Source organism: Onychomys torridus, chromosome 18, assembly GCF_903995425.1.
Source record: "Onychomys torridus chromosome 18, mOncTor1.1, whole genome shotgun sequence".
Lineage (NCBI taxonomy): Eukaryota > Metazoa > Chordata > Mammalia > Rodentia > Cricetidae > Onychomys > Onychomys torridus.
In genome coordinates this window covers 48,764,366-48,781,267 of record NC_050460.1, presented here as the reverse complement: position 1 = coordinate 48,781,267, position 16,902 = coordinate 48,764,366, and the positions used below count along the sequence as shown (strand labels likewise).

General features: G+C 45.2%; 1 pseudogene; it reads right to left on the bottom strand.

The window, feature by feature from the left end:
- Positions 1-2,024: 2,024 nt before the first annotated feature.
- LOC118569967 lies at positions 2,025-3,295 on the bottom strand (annotated as a pseudogene).
- Positions 3,296-16,902: the final 13,607 nt, after the last annotated feature.

Here is a 16,902-nt window from a genome sequence, read left to right as displayed (position 1 = left end):
TTGTAGAGGACCAAAGTTTTTCCCAGCATGCAGTATGTGCAGTGCCCTCGGAGGCCAGGAGGCTGTCCAATCCCCTGGGAGCTGGAGTTATAGGTGCTTGTGAAATGCTGACCTGGGCACTGGGAACCGAACTCAGGTCCTCTGCAAGAGCATTAAGCAGTCTTAACTGCCGAACCATTTCTCCAGCCCTCGAGAGAGTCTTAGGTACCCCAGGATGGCCCCCACCTTTCTATGTAGCTCAGGATGACTTTGAACTCCTGATCTTCCAGCCCCTACCTCTCAAGCTCTGGGATCACAGATGTGCACCATCACACCCAGCTAACAGCTTCTTTATTGGCATATGGAGAATCTCTCACAGCTCTTGTTGATCATTTATCAGTGGGCACAGTCTAACGCCTTTCATGGAGAGGCTCTTATGACTACATTAGACATTCTCTATGGAGTGGATTGCAGTGTCTGTGACTGTGAAGTGTTCAGTAAAATGCATCTGTTATCACCACTGATGCTGTTACCACTGTACACCTGGAAGCCAAGAGAAAGCTCCCCTTTTCCTGACTCCACTAGCAGTGAGGACAAAAAGTATTTGATAGACCTACAGGGTGTTCATTTTAGTTTGCAGTCCCCCCCCCCCACTCTCTTTATATTTTTTGGAGAGGGGTGGGGAGTTCTAAGAAAGTAGCTTTCCATTTGGTTTTGGCTAATTTTCTCCTATGTGCCCTTATTTCCTCAATTCCTTCTCCTCCCTTCCCCCCATGTAAGCCTTTCCTCCCACAGCACACCCCTCTACTAATTCCTCCACTTGTCTTTTAAAATATTCAATTTTTCTGGAGGTTGGTGTCACACACCTTTAATCCCAGCACTTGGGAGGCAGAGGCAGACAGATCTCTGAGTTTGAGGCCAGCCTGGTGTACAAAAAGAGTTCCAGGACAGCCAGGGCTACATAGAGAAACCCTGTCTCAAACAAGATAAAACAAAGCAAAAGACTAGGACCTGAGGCCACATAACCAGTTACCAGAAGGATTAAAATGCAAAGGCCATTGCTTTCTCTTTTCTTTTAAAAAAAGATTTATTTATTTATTTATTATACAGTGTTCTGTTTGCATGTATCCCTTCAGGCCAGAAGAGGGCGCCAGATCTCATTACAGATGGTTGTGAGCCACCATGTGGTTGCTGGGAATTGAACTCGGGACCTTGGGAAGAGCTGCCAGTGCTCTCCAGTTCCCTTTCTTTCTTTTGGTGGTGGTGTACGCCTTTAATCCCAGCACTCGTAAGGCAGAGGCAGGTGTGAGTTCAAGGTCAGCCTGGTCTACAAAGTTCCAGGACAGGTTCCAAAGATACATAGAGAAACCCTGTCTTGAAAAACCAAAAAATTCTTATCCTTATTCTTTTTTAAAGTGCATATGCCATTTAATTACAGGTTATTTAAAAACCAAATCTGAGGAAGCTACATGGGGGTTTCATTTAAAAGCATGAACTTTGGACGCAAAAACTAAAGTGTGATCATTAAAAAGGGAGGCAGTATATGGTGAGACCCTTCAGCTGGCTTCACATGAGTTCTCCATCCCCCTGGAGCTATAGGCCCCAGCTGCCTGCCACCTTTGACTTACTGTGGATAGCCCCCTCTTAATAGAATGGTTTTATTCGTTGAAAATAACTGTCAGTGTATTAATCACCTTTAACAAAGGAAACACAGAAGGTCACCAGGCAAGAACTCTGGACTGCTGGTGCAATACGGCTGCAGGAGCGAGCGCAGCGTGCCTCTGCAGCTCCCTGGCAAAGCCCAGGCCTAGGGAAGGCAGAGGAAGCTCAGCCACAAGTACCTGGTTCTGTTCTCAGGCTCAGCACGCGCACTCTTGGAACTCTCCCCTCATATCACTCTCCTCCTGCCCTAAAAGACTTCACATACTCCCACCTGCAGATTCTGGAAGAATGCCAAGAAACTGGCCTTCTGGAGGCCCTGCTGCTCTGCTTGATGCAACTACAAGACAAAGGGGGTGGGTCTCAGGGCCTGGGCAAAAGCACCATCACAACGGCGGAGGGTGCTTTGAATACTGAATTGTGTCCAGAGCAGCTCCGATGTCATAATTCTTGGTCTGGAGGAGCCTGGTGAGCCAGCCACCTTCATTAGAGAAGCCCATGGACAGCATCTGGGAGAGCAACTCAGTCAGCCGGGGATCGGCCTCTGGTGGGAGACGTGGGTGCAGGGCAGCTTCCTTCAGCCCTGTGGGTCCTTCCTGTGAGGGGTCTAGAGAGCTTGGCCCTTCTGACTCCGACATCTGTAGAGACTGGAGCTCCCCTGTGGACGGGTCCACTTCTTTGGAGGATAGATGTGTCCAGTCGTCATCTCCTCCTGAGCAGTGATCAGACTCCATCTGTTCCTCTGGCTGTCCCCCTGACTCCAAGGCGATCTTCTTCATTTGCTCTGTCAGAGACTGTGAGGGGCTCTGGCCTGCCCCGTCAGGTTTGCTGACTTCTGAAGAGCAGCTACTTCTGCGCCCGTGCTACAACTTTCTGGGGAGGCAGGCGTCAGGCGGCTTCTCTTCCCTCCATGTTCCACATCAATGTCAACCTCAGTGCCTAGAGGGCTGAGGGCAGCTGCCACACTCTCCTCCCACGTTCTTCAGGAAATTGACACTGGGATCTTCTGACAGACCAGAAGCTGACTCAGCTGTGGGGCAAGGGCGAGCATCCCCTGCTGGAGGAGGACATGGGCTCCAGTTCCCCGGTGGATCCATCTCTCAGCCAGGCCAGCCAACATGTCCATGTTTCAGCTTCGGGAGCCAGCGGCCATGAGAGATGCTCTCCGATATTTGGCCAAAAGTGTTGGGGAACTTGAGCTTGTGGTGTTCCCTGTGTAGGCCCTTGCCCTCGCAGACACTGCACAGGTCAGGGTCTGGGCACACGGTGCACTTGCAGCGAGTTCCCACCACAGGCCCATTGCAACCATCACAAATCACATTGGGGTGCACCAATCTTCGGGATGCCTCCTGAGCACATGGCCCCGCCGGCACTCCTTCTTCTCTTTAATGTAGATGCGGAAGATGTCATCTTTCACATAGGGCATGGCCACTGTCAGCTCCTCATCACTGGAAAAGGCAACCAGGTCCCCATCCTCATCGCGGTAGTGCGCCTGGAAGCTGCCGGGCCTCAGCGTGGGGAACAGCATGGCCACCCTCGGCATCCGCCTCGGGCTCCGGGCTAAAGCAGAAGCTGAAGCGGTGGATCTCCTCCTTGCCCAGAAGATAGGCCTTCACGGTGAGCGACGCCATAACCGCAGACTAGGTAAGGACGAAACAGCTGGGCCCCTTATTCTTATTGTTATTATTGTGTGTGTGGCCAGCATGCGGAAGTCAGGATAACCTCATGGAGTTGATTCTCTCCTTATGCATTTATGTGGGTTACAGGGATCTCATTCACGGAGTCAGCATGTGTTGCAGTCACGTTTATCAGCAGCGTCACCTGTTGGTTAAGCGGCGGCGCTCGTGGCTAATTAAGGACATAATCCTTACACCATCTTGCCTGCCCATACCCATTCTCTTTCTAGGCTATTGCTCAACCTTGAGAAGCAGCATGGTCTTTCAGTTCAGGGCAGGCCCCTGAAGTCAGCCAGCCTAGGTTCAAATCTCAGCCACGCCACTTCCAAGTCCTGCCATGTTAAGATTGTTTTTCTGTGGAAAGAGAGAGCCCAGAAGTAAACTTCTCCGTGCCCTGCCTCCTCATTCATGAAGTGGAGTTCCTGGAAGGACTGAGTTATTGGCATTAGGTGCTGAGTGATGCAAGCCACAGGAAAACATAATGGAACCCAGCTACTATCACAAAAGCTACTACTTGGAATAGTCAAGGTCTTCTCCGAAGGTCAAGCCATGACTTAAGAAGTCTTGGTGATATTTTAGCTTATATATATATTAGCTGGTTCCTTCAGTGATTTTCTTGTAATGCTATGTGTGCTTCCAACAACTTCTAACAGTGTATTTATCTAAAATACCCATCAAGCATCTAAGGCCAACCGATCTCCTGAACTAAGGTAAACACCCTTGTGGGAAATGCCTGTTCCCTAGGTCAGGCGGATATCTCTATTTCTTGTGCTATCTGAGACCCTCTTTTTCTATTACTAACATTATAGACTCCTAACTTCTTACCTAACTATTTCCAGGAATGTAGACTGAGCACATAGATCCCCTTCTTGATCTACTAACTGATCCTTAGCTCTCTCTTGACCTCCTCTTTACCACTCCCCTTTGGGTTGTAAAAGAAAGCCTGGTGGTCACTGAGGAAAATTCTTACCTGCCTTTGTGACCCCTTAAGAATTCAAGCCTAGTGATCTTGCTTGGCCAGAGGATTGCTATTGCTTGGGTTTATAACTGGATTTCTGAGAGACTTGGGGAGAACTGAGAGAATAAGGAGGCTGAGAGGAGAAAAGAGAGAGGGAAAAAGAGAATGGAAGAACTAGATGGGTAAGAACTGGAGAGGAACGGACTGAGATGGGGAAGGACTAGATTGAAGGGCTAGAAGAGAGTACTAGAGGAACGAGATGGAAGATGAGGAAGAGCCAGATGGGGAAGAACAAGATGAGAAAGGAGATGGGAGAGGAGCTAAGATGGAAAGAACTAGATGGATGAGAACATAGATGAGGCAATGAAGGGTCCAGGAATATGAAAATATAAAATTAGAAGCTTGAGAGATAAAAGCTGACAGTCATCAGCTCTAAAGATTAACTGCTAACAATGGCTGTCTGCTTACAGCCAGCTCCTCTGTCAATAGTCAGGGGTTAATCTTTAACCCCTTTGTTCCTTATAGCCAGCAACTGCCTGGACCAAAGTTAACTTTTAATAGTTGTTTCTACATGACTCTTAGCATGCACCTTGTGTCTGATACTATATAAAAGGGGGGCAGTAACCACCTCCATTGCCACAGCCCCAGAATTCCAACATTGGCTGTGGTGTCAGCTAGCTGATAAGCTTTTTAAAAAAATATTTTTAAAGATTATTTATTTATTTATTATGTACAGAAGAGGGCACCAGATCTCATTACAGATGGTTGGGAGCCACCATGTGGTTGCCGGGAATTGAGCTCAGGACTTTTGGAAGAGCAGTCAGTGCTCTTAACCTCTGAGCCATCTCTCCAGCCTCCTAATAAGCTTTTGTGCCTGCAGTGTTTTATTTTAATTATTTTTATTTTTCTGGAATAAAGTTTGCTTCTTGTCCAATAGAAGTTTGTTGTCTGTCCCCCATTATTGCATGACCCTGGACCCAACAACAGAACTAATATGAGAGAATTAGGATAGAACTTAGAGGAGACAGCAGATGAATGTAGAAAGAAACCAGGCACGAAAGGAGCTAAGTGTGAGAGCAGAATAGAAGCTGTGTAGAGAGAGAACCGACTCAGAACAATAAAGTAAATGGACTAAGGAGTTTTGTGTACCAGATCTCATTCTAGATGGTTGTGAGCCACTGTGTGGTTGCTGGGAATTGAACTCGGGACCCCTGGAAGAACAGATAGTGCTCTTAACCTCTGAGCCATCTTTCCAGCCCTCTGTCATGTTCTTTAAGCCATCGCACTTATTTTTTAGTTTCAATAGCCTATGGCACTCATGCTACAATCTGCTGTACATGTAACTTCTTCCTTCCTTCCTTCCTTCCTTCCTTCCTTCCTTCCTTCCTTCCTTCCTCCCTTCCTTCCTCCCTCCCTCCCTCCCTTCCTCTCTCTTTCTGTCTCTCTCTCTCTCTCTCTCTCTGTCTCTGTCTCTGTCTCTCTCCTCTTGGTGGTTTGAATAAAAATGACCCCCCGTAGGTGCATAGGGGGTGGCATTATTCGAAAGGATTAGGACTTCTGGCTTTGTTGGGTTAGGTGTGGCCTTGTTGAAGAAAGTGTGTCACTGGGAGTGGGCTTTGAGGTTTCAGATGCTCAAGCCAGGTCTAATATCACTCTCTCTTCCTGCTGCCTGCTGATCTGGGTGTAGAACTCTTGCTTTCTTCTCCAGCACCATGTCTGCCTGCACACTGCCATGATGATAATGGAATAAACCTCTGAAACTGTAAGCTAGCCCCAATTAAATGTTTTCCTTCATAAGAGTTGCTGTGGTCATGGTATCTCTTCACAGTAGTAGAATCTCTCTCTCTCTCTCTCTCTCTCTCTCTCTCTCTCTCTCTCTCTCTTTCTCTGTCTCTCTTCCTCCTCCCCTCCCTCCCCTCTTCCCTCCCTCCCTCCATTCCTCCCTCTTTTTCTTTCTTTGTTGGTTTTTTGAGACAGGGTTTCTTTGTACAGCCTTAGCAGTCCTGGAACTAGCTTTGTAGACCAGGCTGGCCTAGAACTCAGAGATCTGTCTGCCTCTGCCTCCTGAGTGCTGGGATTAAAGGAGTGTACTACCATGTCTTTATGTGCTTTAGGACTTAATTCTATGGGAGACTTGGGAGGAGTTCCATGCGGGAGGGCTTCTCATGCAGAGATTTGATGGAAGAGTTAAGAGTCAGGTACAGCCTGGGAGGGAAGAGCATCGCAGACACCGAACAGTGTATCAGTCACTTTTCTGTTGCTTGTGTTAAAACACTGTCTCAGTTAGGGTTCCTATTGCTGTGAGGAAACACCATGATGAAAGGCAGACCAGGGAGGAAAGGGTTGATTTGGCATCCCTTTCCACATCACTGTTCATCACTGGAAGAAGCCAGGACAGGAACTCAAACAAAGCAGGAACCTGGAGGTGGGAGCTGATGCAGAGGCCATCGAGGAGTGCTGCTTACCAGCTTGCTCCCTCATGGCTTGCTCAGCCTGCTTTCTTATAGAACCCAGAACCATCAGCCCAGGGATGGCACCACCCACAGAGGGCTGGGCCCTCAATCACTAATTAAGAAAATGCCTTACAGCTGGATTTTTAAAAAAAATTATAACTGCATGGCCATGGCTTAAGCTTTTTGCTAGCTCTTATATCTTAAATTAGCCCGTAACTATTAATCTAAGTATCGCCACATGTTCCGTGGCTTTACCTGCGTCCCATTACATGTTGCTCCTTGGGTGGCTGGATGGCCTTTCCCTTGCCTTCTTCCCGTCTCTCTCTTTGAATTTCCCATCTGCCTTTAAGCTACTTTGCCATAGGCCAAACGGCTTTACTAATCAATCAATCAGAGCAGCATAATTTCACATACAGAAAGACATTCCCCCATCACTTCCCCTTTTCTGTCTAAACAAAAGGAAGGTTTTATCTTTGACCTATTAAAGTTACATAAAACAAAACAGTTATCAAGCAAGAATTACAGTTATAATATCTAGTCTATTTGTATTTGGCAAAATTAAAGAAAATATTCTATCTATCCTATATTTGTGAGTCTAAAGTTTCATATCTAACTTATTTTTTATCATAACCAAGGAAAATTATAACTATCTAGTCTTCAACTACACCAAAGATCCCAGAAGGATATAATATTACCTAAGCAAACAGGAAATGCATCGTAAGCAACTTTCAAAAATCTAGAATGACAGAGACAGCTGGCAGTCTGGACAGTCATCCAAAGTTCCTCTGTAAAGTTGGGTCATCCATCTTCAGCCTACAGGCCTAGAGTCTCTGAGTCACTTTTCTCTCTGGCAGTTTCTTCTGTGAAGAATGTCTGGAAGTTTCTTCTGTGAAGCAGGAACCTGAAGGACCATCTCGCCTTGCAAAGTTCAGTGGTCACCTTCCTATGGGTCCTGCATGTCCAATTTATATGACGTTTGTCAGTTACAGCTGGATCTTATGGGGGCATTTTCTCAATTGAAATTCCCCTCCTCTCTGATGACTCCAGTTTGTGTCAGTTTATAAAACATGAGACTAACCAACACAAGCACTATGACCAGAATCAGCTTACACAAGGAGGAATTTACTTGGGCTCCTGGTTCCAGAGAGAGAAAGTCCATACAGGTGGAGGGAGCATTGCAGCAGGTGGCTGGGACAGGAAGCTGAGAGGGTCTCTTCTTCTTCATGCAGGAAGCAGAGAGTAAACAAGGAGTAAGAGGAGGCTATAATAAAGCCCACCCCCAGTGAGGTAGTTCCCTAGCAATGTTGTCGACCATTCCCAAATGGCTCCATCCACCGAGGACCAAGTCTTCAAATACCCGAGCCCATCAGGGGCATTTCTCATTCAAACGACCACCAGCACTGTAAGCTAAAAATGTTTGGTGCTAAAGAGCATGGACCAGAGTGTTACAGGACCCAGTGGTCAGGGAGGCTGCGACACGGTGACTGAAGAACGAGACAGGACACAAGATGAGAAGGGGCCAGAGGATGATGGATAGAGGTCCTGGGGAATTGGATATTTGAGTCTTGGCTCCTTGGAAAGATTTTGATGTAGTGTGCTTTGAAAACCAATACTGTAGATTCTAGATGCAGGACAGGTTATAAGGGAAGGGTTCTGGGAACTTGACGATAAATCTGATGGTTTATATTGACTATCAATCTCACTGGGTCTAGAACCATTGAAGGGACAAGGTTGTGAGCATGTCTAAGAGGAATTATCCAGATTAGGTTACTTGAGGTGGGGAGACCTACTCTAAATGTGATCTGAACCATCCCATGCACCACGGTCAGGATTGAATAAAAAAGGAGAAAACAAAATTGAGCATATTCATCTCTTTTTCCTTCCCAACCATGGACATAAAGTGACCAGCTCGCCTCACGCTCCTTCTTCCATGATGGATTGGAACTTCCAACTGTGAGCCACAATTCACTTACTTTCTTCTTTAGGTTGTTTTTATCAGATGTTTGGTCACCTCAAGACAGATTATAATAACCAAGAGTTCAGGGGAGAGATTACTGTGGCTCAGGAGAGGGACCAGGCAATGGCAACACAGGAGTGAGAAATCTCTGCGAGAAGGGGTTAGAACATGGTGGGCAGGAGGTAGCTGTGACAATACAGAGGCACCAACACATTCTCTCTGGTTGATTTAGCCTCCTCTTCTAGCCACTTAGATAGGACAGAGAAATTTCACCTGTTTTCCCCTTTGTGACTTGCATTAAGCAAACTCCCATGCTACGCTGTCTACACTGGATTCATTTTACTTGAAAAATTTCACGTGCCATTTGTTCCCCCAACCCCTGTAGAGATGTGAACAAATGTCTGCTTATCGTCCACAGGACATCAACAACAGACCAAAGAAACAATTCTACCCAAGTCTGACTTGGTGAACCTGTGAGTTTATGTGGGTAGTTTATAGAAGCATGGGTGAGGTGTTATTTAAAAGCAGCTGCATCATCAAGGGGTCCATCCTAGCACAGGTGGTGACTCAGGGAAGCTGCGTCCTGGGAACTGTCTGCATATCTTTGCAGGATGCCAGGCTAGCAGAAGGGTCTCTTCTTCTGCTTTGTAAATTCTTGTAACTTTCAGGAAGTTCCTGAGCCTTGTAAAACATGGCTTACTTCCTGGGCCTTGTGCTGTGGATATCGCTCTGTGTAAATAAAATTCTGATTGGCCAGTGGCCAGGCAGGAAGTATAGGCGGGACAAGAGAGAAGAGAATTCTGGGAAGTAGAAGGGGAGAGAGACCACCAGCCGCCGCCATGAGAAGCAACATGTAAAGACACTGGTAAGCCACAAGCCATGTGGCAAAGTATAGATAAGCAGAAATGGGTTAATTTAAGATAGAAAAGGTAGATAACAAGCAGCCTGCCACGGCCATACAGTTTGTAAGCAATATAAGTTTCTGTGTGCTATCTTGGTTGGGTCTGAGCGACTGTGGGACTGGTGGGTGAGAGAGATTTGTCCTGACTGGGCCAGGCAGGGAAACTCTAACTACAAATGGCGTCCAACGTGTTGGCAAGAGTTTCCACCTAAAACCTGAGAAAAAAGATTCTAAAACGGAGCTAAAAACAGCTTCCTAGTTGTCTTTCTCAAGTTAGTGGCAGCCTGCCGGTTTGAGCTACTATGGCGGGTTCCTGGCGTGTGCGTCTGACCTGCAGTGTGGCGGGAATGAGGAGTCTACAAGCGACACTTTACTCTGCTGTGTGGTAGATTTAGCCTTTGCTAGTTTAAAAAAAGAAAAAAAGTTTCTGGTCTACGCACTGCTTTGATAGAACTGCTTCTGATAGTTGATGGTACACATGGCTCCAGACCCAGAGCTGGCAGTAAACTGTTCCACCGCCATGTTGGAAATCTGAGGTGGGCGGAGCCAGCAGCCACAGTGGCATTTCAGTCTTACAAAGATGGATATTACACAGAGAATCTGGTTTGTCTTGTCTTTGGGATTTTTAACCACAGAAAAAGATTTGATCATAAAAGCTGTTGAGTTAAACAAAAATGTAAATTTTAAAGGTACCTTGACTTTGAAATTTGGATATAAGGATATGTTGCTTTGGAAAGGAGTCTCTGCTTTTGTTTCCACAGAAAGCCAGAGGCTGTGGATTTGTTCCAGATTAATATATATCAGGTTTGATCAGCCAAGACCACCTGAAAGGTCTCTGATGACACCATGGCCCAGATGATCCGACATCCAGAATGGTTTCAAGACAACTGGCTCAGAGGTTCACCCTCACGGACTACTCCATAATCCTAAAATTTTCTTTGTGTCCCCATAAGATATAGCGCCCCCCTCCAGCAGGAAGTAGTAAGAAAAACTACGCCCACATTCCCAAAATTATCAAGCTGGCTTTGGAGATGGAATTGGCTCACTCCTTCTCTAAACCCAGACATATTGCTAAAAGAAAGGGTTAAGAGATTCTTGTGTCCCAAATCAGAAGAGCCCTCTGGTGTGGGACAGAGAAAAACCAATATTTTTCTTTAAAGCAGGTTGATTATAAATGTGATCTCTTTCTAAATAAGAAAAGGGGATATGATACAGATATAATAGGATGAAAGGATAGATTAAGGAACTTACTTCTAAAGAGCAACAACTTGTTTAAAATGTTTTACATTGGTTTAGATTTTAGTCTATTGATACAAACTTAGTTAATTTTGTTATATTGTGTATATATTTCTACTCTTGTTTAAGGTATTATGTTTATATAGCTCATTTAAAATTGTAATGGATAATTAAAAATAGATTGATAATTAGTCATCTATGATAATCATACTCATAGCCATGTTAGTTAAGTCTTCTAGGTATACATAGACATATTTCAGATAGATAGGTAATCTTCAAACACTTCAAAGGTCTACAGAATATGGCATTTAAAATACTTTTAAAATTTAGACTTTCTGGACAGTGAGACATGTCTGCTCCTGGCAGCACCGATTTACTTCAGAGAGGAGGATGGGCATTGAAGACACTTCATATGGAGTTTATCTTCACCTTAGCAAAAATAGCCATTTGGGCAAGAAACTGTTCTTGCCTGGACTGCTTGATCAACTGGACATGCAGGACCCATAGAAAGGTGACCACTAAACTTTGTTTGACAAAATGGTCCTTCAGGTTCCTGCTTCGCAGAGGAAACTGCCAGACATTCTACAGGACACTGAGAAAAGTGACTGAGAGACTCTAGCCCTGTGGGCTGAAGACAAATGCCCCAACTTTACAAAGGAACATTAGGTGACTGTCCAGGCTGCCAGCTGTCTCTGTCTACTCTTGCAAGACTCCTGAAAAATGCTTACATCCTTCTCCCAGTTCTCAGGTAATATTATATCCTTCTGAGGTCTTTGATGTGGTTAAAGATTAGATAGTTATAATTTCCTCAGTTATGATAAAAGATAAGTTAGATATAAAACCTTAGACTCACAAATATAAGATAGATAGGATATCTTCTTTAATATTGTAACTGTAATTCTTGCTTGATAATTGTTTTGTTATATGTAATTGTACTATGTAAAAGTTAAAACCTTCCTTAAAAAAAAAAAGAAAAGGGGAAGTGCTGTGGATATCGCTCTGTGTAAATAAAATTCTGATTGGCCAGTGGCCAGGCAGGAAGTATAGGCGGGACAAGAGAGAAGAGAATTCTGGGAAGTAGAAGGGGAGAGAGACCGCCAGCCGCCGCCATGAGAAGCAACATGTAAAGACACTGGTAAGCCACAAGCCATGTGGCAAAGTATAGATAAGCAGAAATGGGTTAATTTAAGATAGAAAAGGTAGATAACAAGCAGCCTGCCACGGCCATACAGTTTGTAAGCAATATAAGTTTCTGTGTGCTATCTTGGTTGGGTCTGAGCGACTGTGGGACTGGTGGGTGAGAGAGATTTGTCCTGACTGGGCCAGGCAGGGAAACTCTAACTACAGCCTTGTACATTCCACTTCCTGACTCTTATAAGCTCATTTTTCCCCCCTTCAGGAGAGAATGTTTAACAGAGTTATATTCTATCTTGGGCTAATGGGATTCTCTTTTCTGACTGATTATTAGCCATGGGAAGAGACTAATGATGTTGTTTGCATTTCCTGCCCAACCGAGCACCCAGCTCAGGTCTTCTCTCCAAGCAGATACTGATAAGTATTTTTGAATAAATTTCTTTCAAACAGTTTATAAGAACTGTTTTTTTCTCTTTTTGGAACAAACAAACAAAAACAACCCTTTATTTATTTTGAGACAGGGTCTCACTATATAATCTTGGCTGGCCTGGAGCTCACTATGTAGACCATACTGCCCTTGAACTCACAGAGGTCGGTCAAACTACCTCCCACGCACAGGGATTAAAGGCATGCACCATCACCTTGCAAGAGATCTTTTATTTTCCTTTGGATCTGTCTTTCAGTTTTTCAGTTGTTGGTAAAATTCAGTGTTTTCTGTGTGCCCATGATTTATTCAAAGCACTTCCCCCTGTGCTCTTTGGCTCTTGTCTATAATATAATTGAATTGTTGGACCAGGAGAAAACCCAGCGGTCCCATCCACATCTGGGATTCATATCTGAAAGGCCAGCTACTGACAGGCACATGGAGGCATTCTGCACATGTGTTTTTCTCCCTTGCCTTTGTGGTAAGACATTTTCCTAGCTGTGCAGTGGATCCTCCCCCGCTATTCCAGTCTTGAAGTTTCCACATGGGCGTTGGCCGCTGGGCAATTGTGCTGACTCGTGGCTTGCTCTTAGGGTCAGCACCAGGGTCTTGCTATTTCTGTATTTTTGAGCCTGGCCTTATGCCTCCCCTATAGGCTTCTTCGCTTCGCTCTTCCTCAGTGTCTCTTGAGTGTTCTTCCAGCAGTTCCTCATCCTGGAGGGAGCACTCTGTGTCCTTTCACACCAACTCAGATCTTGACTCTTACGTCTTCCTTGCCGTGACGGTTGTCGCTTGAATCACAGTGTCCCCAGCGTGGGTTCTTTTTCTCTACTTTTATGAGTTTCCCCTTATCTTCTAGCCCTGACAACCGTTTTTGATCTAGCAACCCTTTTCTCATTATTCTGTTTCTTAGATGCGAATTACATCCCGTTGCTTTAAAATAAAGCCAATCGTGTCCATTTCTTCCTTTTCTTTTTCAGTTTGGCAATGTGGAGATGGCCATGGTTCCTGACAGCTGCTCTTCAGTATGTCATTACTCAGCCCTGGATGTAATCTGAGAATGTTGTGTGCTCCTGACTGTAGAACACGCTGTCCCCATGGTGGTCCATCCAAAGGTGAGAAGGACCCAAGGAGGAATCTGTGACATTTGCACAACGCCTTTCAGGGACCTTCAACTATGTGGTCTTCCTTGGTGATCACAGAAAGGCTGGCAGGGCATTATAATTTCCGGTTTGAGGTCAATTCTCATAAAGGGGAGTGATTTCCCAATGTTAACTGACTGGAAGATAAAGGAGCCAGGGTTGAAACTTATACCCCAACAGTGCTCTTCATCTTACGGAATCTTATATTCTCAACATACTTGCCATTTCAGGCCAGGCTTGACACCGTGGGTTTCAGGACAGTGTATAATGATCAGAGTGTCAACAGGGTGCAGCTTTTCTTGTCCTTGACTCAACTTTCTTTTCCTCCAGGCTCCCCCATAGAGAGCAGTGTGGCTTCCAGCTGCTCTAAGCCAATATCTTCAATTCAGGGTAGATGCTATCCTTCCTGCCTCTGTCTGGTTCCTCACTGTCCTTCACCGCCTGTTCATCTCTGCACCAGTGACTGTCGTCATCAGAGGCTTGCAACGCTGCATTTGGGCAGGCCTGAATCACATGACTTTTCTGAAGGCGGTGATGCAGTCCACCTTGCTTGCAGGAGAGTGGGAAAGCAGAAGAAAAACGGAACGCTGTTACCAGAATGCTTTCCGAGCAGGCGTGACAGGACGCCCCTCTGGGCTGGGTTACCAGTTGTAATAATGGGCTCCCTTTCTTCAAGGTTCCACTTGTATTTGGCCAATGGAGAGTTCTGGCTGATGGAAGTCAAGGAGAGGCGTGAGGGAAGGGCATTGCCCTCCCTGTCAGTCTTTTTCCTGTAAGTCCAGGCCATGTCCCTGAAACTCACAGCTTCTGACAGGCACCCCTCTGTGCATAGTTTGGACTTTTCCTTGGGCCCTTAAGCTAGTACAGGTAGCCTATCTCTAAGGAATATGGTAGCCATCTTCTTGGAAGAAATGATATGTACTCTGAGTCAAGTAACCATGTAATTACGCTTCCTTGTGCACTGGGTTTGTATTACACAAGGAACCCCCCCCCCCCCCCCAATATGCTGTATTTAAATTTGTTGGGACTAAACCAGCTAGTGTCTGTGCCGGAATTAAAAGTGTGCGCTACCACACTCAGCCCTATTTTTTCACTTTATTTTCATTTTATGGTTTGCCTGCATGTCTGTCTGTGCACAAAATGCCCAAGGATGCCAGAAGACAGAGGAAGGCATCAAATTCTCTGGGACTGGAGTTCCAGCTGATTGTGGGGCCACCTTGTGGGTGATGGGAAATCAAACCTGAATTCTCTGGAAGAGCAGCTGGGGCTCTTAACTGAGAAGGCACCTCTCTAGCCCTTACTAACTGCCTTTCTCTCTCCTTTAAGCCTAAAGCAGTGCTACCTTGCAGTATCGTGCAAATTCTATGTTTCCCTACACTCTGCTTACACTTATGCATGTAGTCTATTAATCTGGCCACCCAAAATTCCTGCCAGGGCATAATTAACACATCTTTAGACAGGGAAATAAAGATCCCTCATGTCACATGAAAGATGATTTAGAGCACCTCGGGGTGTTGGGTCAGGATTCAAGGTGACTTCAGTGAATCATCTAACTAAAGTCAAGATGGATTACAGGCCTGGTGGTAGGGAAGCATGAGAAGTGTGCCGTGGTCAGCACCAGGAAACATTCAGTCTAGCAGAATCAGAAGCAGCCCAAGGCATTCCCTGCTTCCTTGAGGACTTCTGCCTTGTAAACTTGAATCCTTGCCTATGCAGAAGAGAATGTCAGGATGAGTCACAGAGAAACAAAAAGCCTGTGAGTTGAAGTGTTTAGATGGATAGTCCTATAGAGGACATCCGAGGGGAGATTCCTGCTTTGGTGTCTTTGCATTAGCTATAAATAGGATCCTTGGCTTTCTAAGTTACATTTCTCCATATAATTTATATCAAAATTTAAATATAAAACATGAATATAAAGCTTAAATATAGAGGTTAAGGTTTGAAAGTTAAGTAAAAACGTGGGTACTGGCTGAATTTTTTTTTTTTTTTTTTTTGAGATAGTGTTTCTCTGTGTAGCCCTGGCTATCCTGAAATACACTCTGTAGACCAGGCTGGCTTTGAACTTATGGAGATCTGACCCCTGAGTGCTACGATTAAAGGCATGTACCACCACTTCCCAGCTCGGTTTACTTTTCTTATCTTAAAGATTTTTATTTTGTAAATGAAATTGTAAAGTAGAAGTGAGTTTAAAAAGAGATTTATGTTATATTTATTTATCAGTATGTGTGTATGTATATGCACATGTGTGTGGATTCCAGGGGAGGCCAGAATAGGGCATCAGATCCCCTGGAGCTGGAGTTACAAGCAGTTGGTGCTGCCCGACATGGGTGCTGGGAACTGAACTGGGGTCCTCTGCAAGGGCAGTAAGTACTCTTAACCACTGCCCCATTGTTCCAGTGCCTGAGTTGGTTTTTGTAAATGAAATTGTAGGAGGCAAACCATCTAGAGTTGGGATGAGAGGAGGGTTAATAGAGTAAGACACAGTCATAAGATGTTGTTTGAGATGCCTTTCAGAAAACACATCTCTGTAGGCAATTTGGGCTTTATTGACTTTATCATGAAAATTTATTAGCCAATCCCCCTGCCGACTCCCACTCAGCAGGAAAGGCAACACGGTCTAGGGTGAAGGACTGCTTTCTCTTTTTATGTCCCTTTAATTTTCCCATTTTGCTATCTTACCTCAACTTCATTGTAGTCAGCCTTGCTAGATTTCTAACTGGTACTAGCCCAATTGTGAAGTGAGCTGCCCAAGAGTTAGTGAGTTTGCTATCATCTAGGGGATTCAGCTTATTGCCTTGAGAGTCCATTTGTCAGGATGTCTAGTGACGTCCACAGTGGAGGGGATTCCTTCACAGTTAACTGATGGACTTGAGGGCTCTGAGGATCCCCACCCACAGTTCTGCCCAGGCAGGAGTATATTCCATTTCCTCTGTAGTCTAGGAGAACCATTCCCTTTTCATGTCTGATGGACAACTGGATGTTGAGACCTATGGCTGTTGAGACCTATCCACTGAGAACTGAGTCCTTGTACTGTTTTCTTTGATTTCATGGGTCCTTCTGGCTCCTAGATTTCCACAGTACCATCAGCTTGATAGGTCCCAGGTGAGAAACCATGCTTTACTATCTTCTGAGTTCTTTGTTGGAGATGTTAAAGGACTTTACCTGTGCTTTCCCAATACAGATTGATAAATGTTCCTAGGTAGAAGCCGTAGGAGTAGAGCAGTGGCGAGGGCAGGGGGGTTGGCTAATAAATTTTCATGATAAAGGTAGCATATTATCACAAAGAAAAAAGATACTAATCCTAGAGAAAAGAAGTCATCCAAACAGTAAGAATCCATGGAACACCAGTCGTTGGTGCTAGTTTCAAACCTGTGGGATGTGAG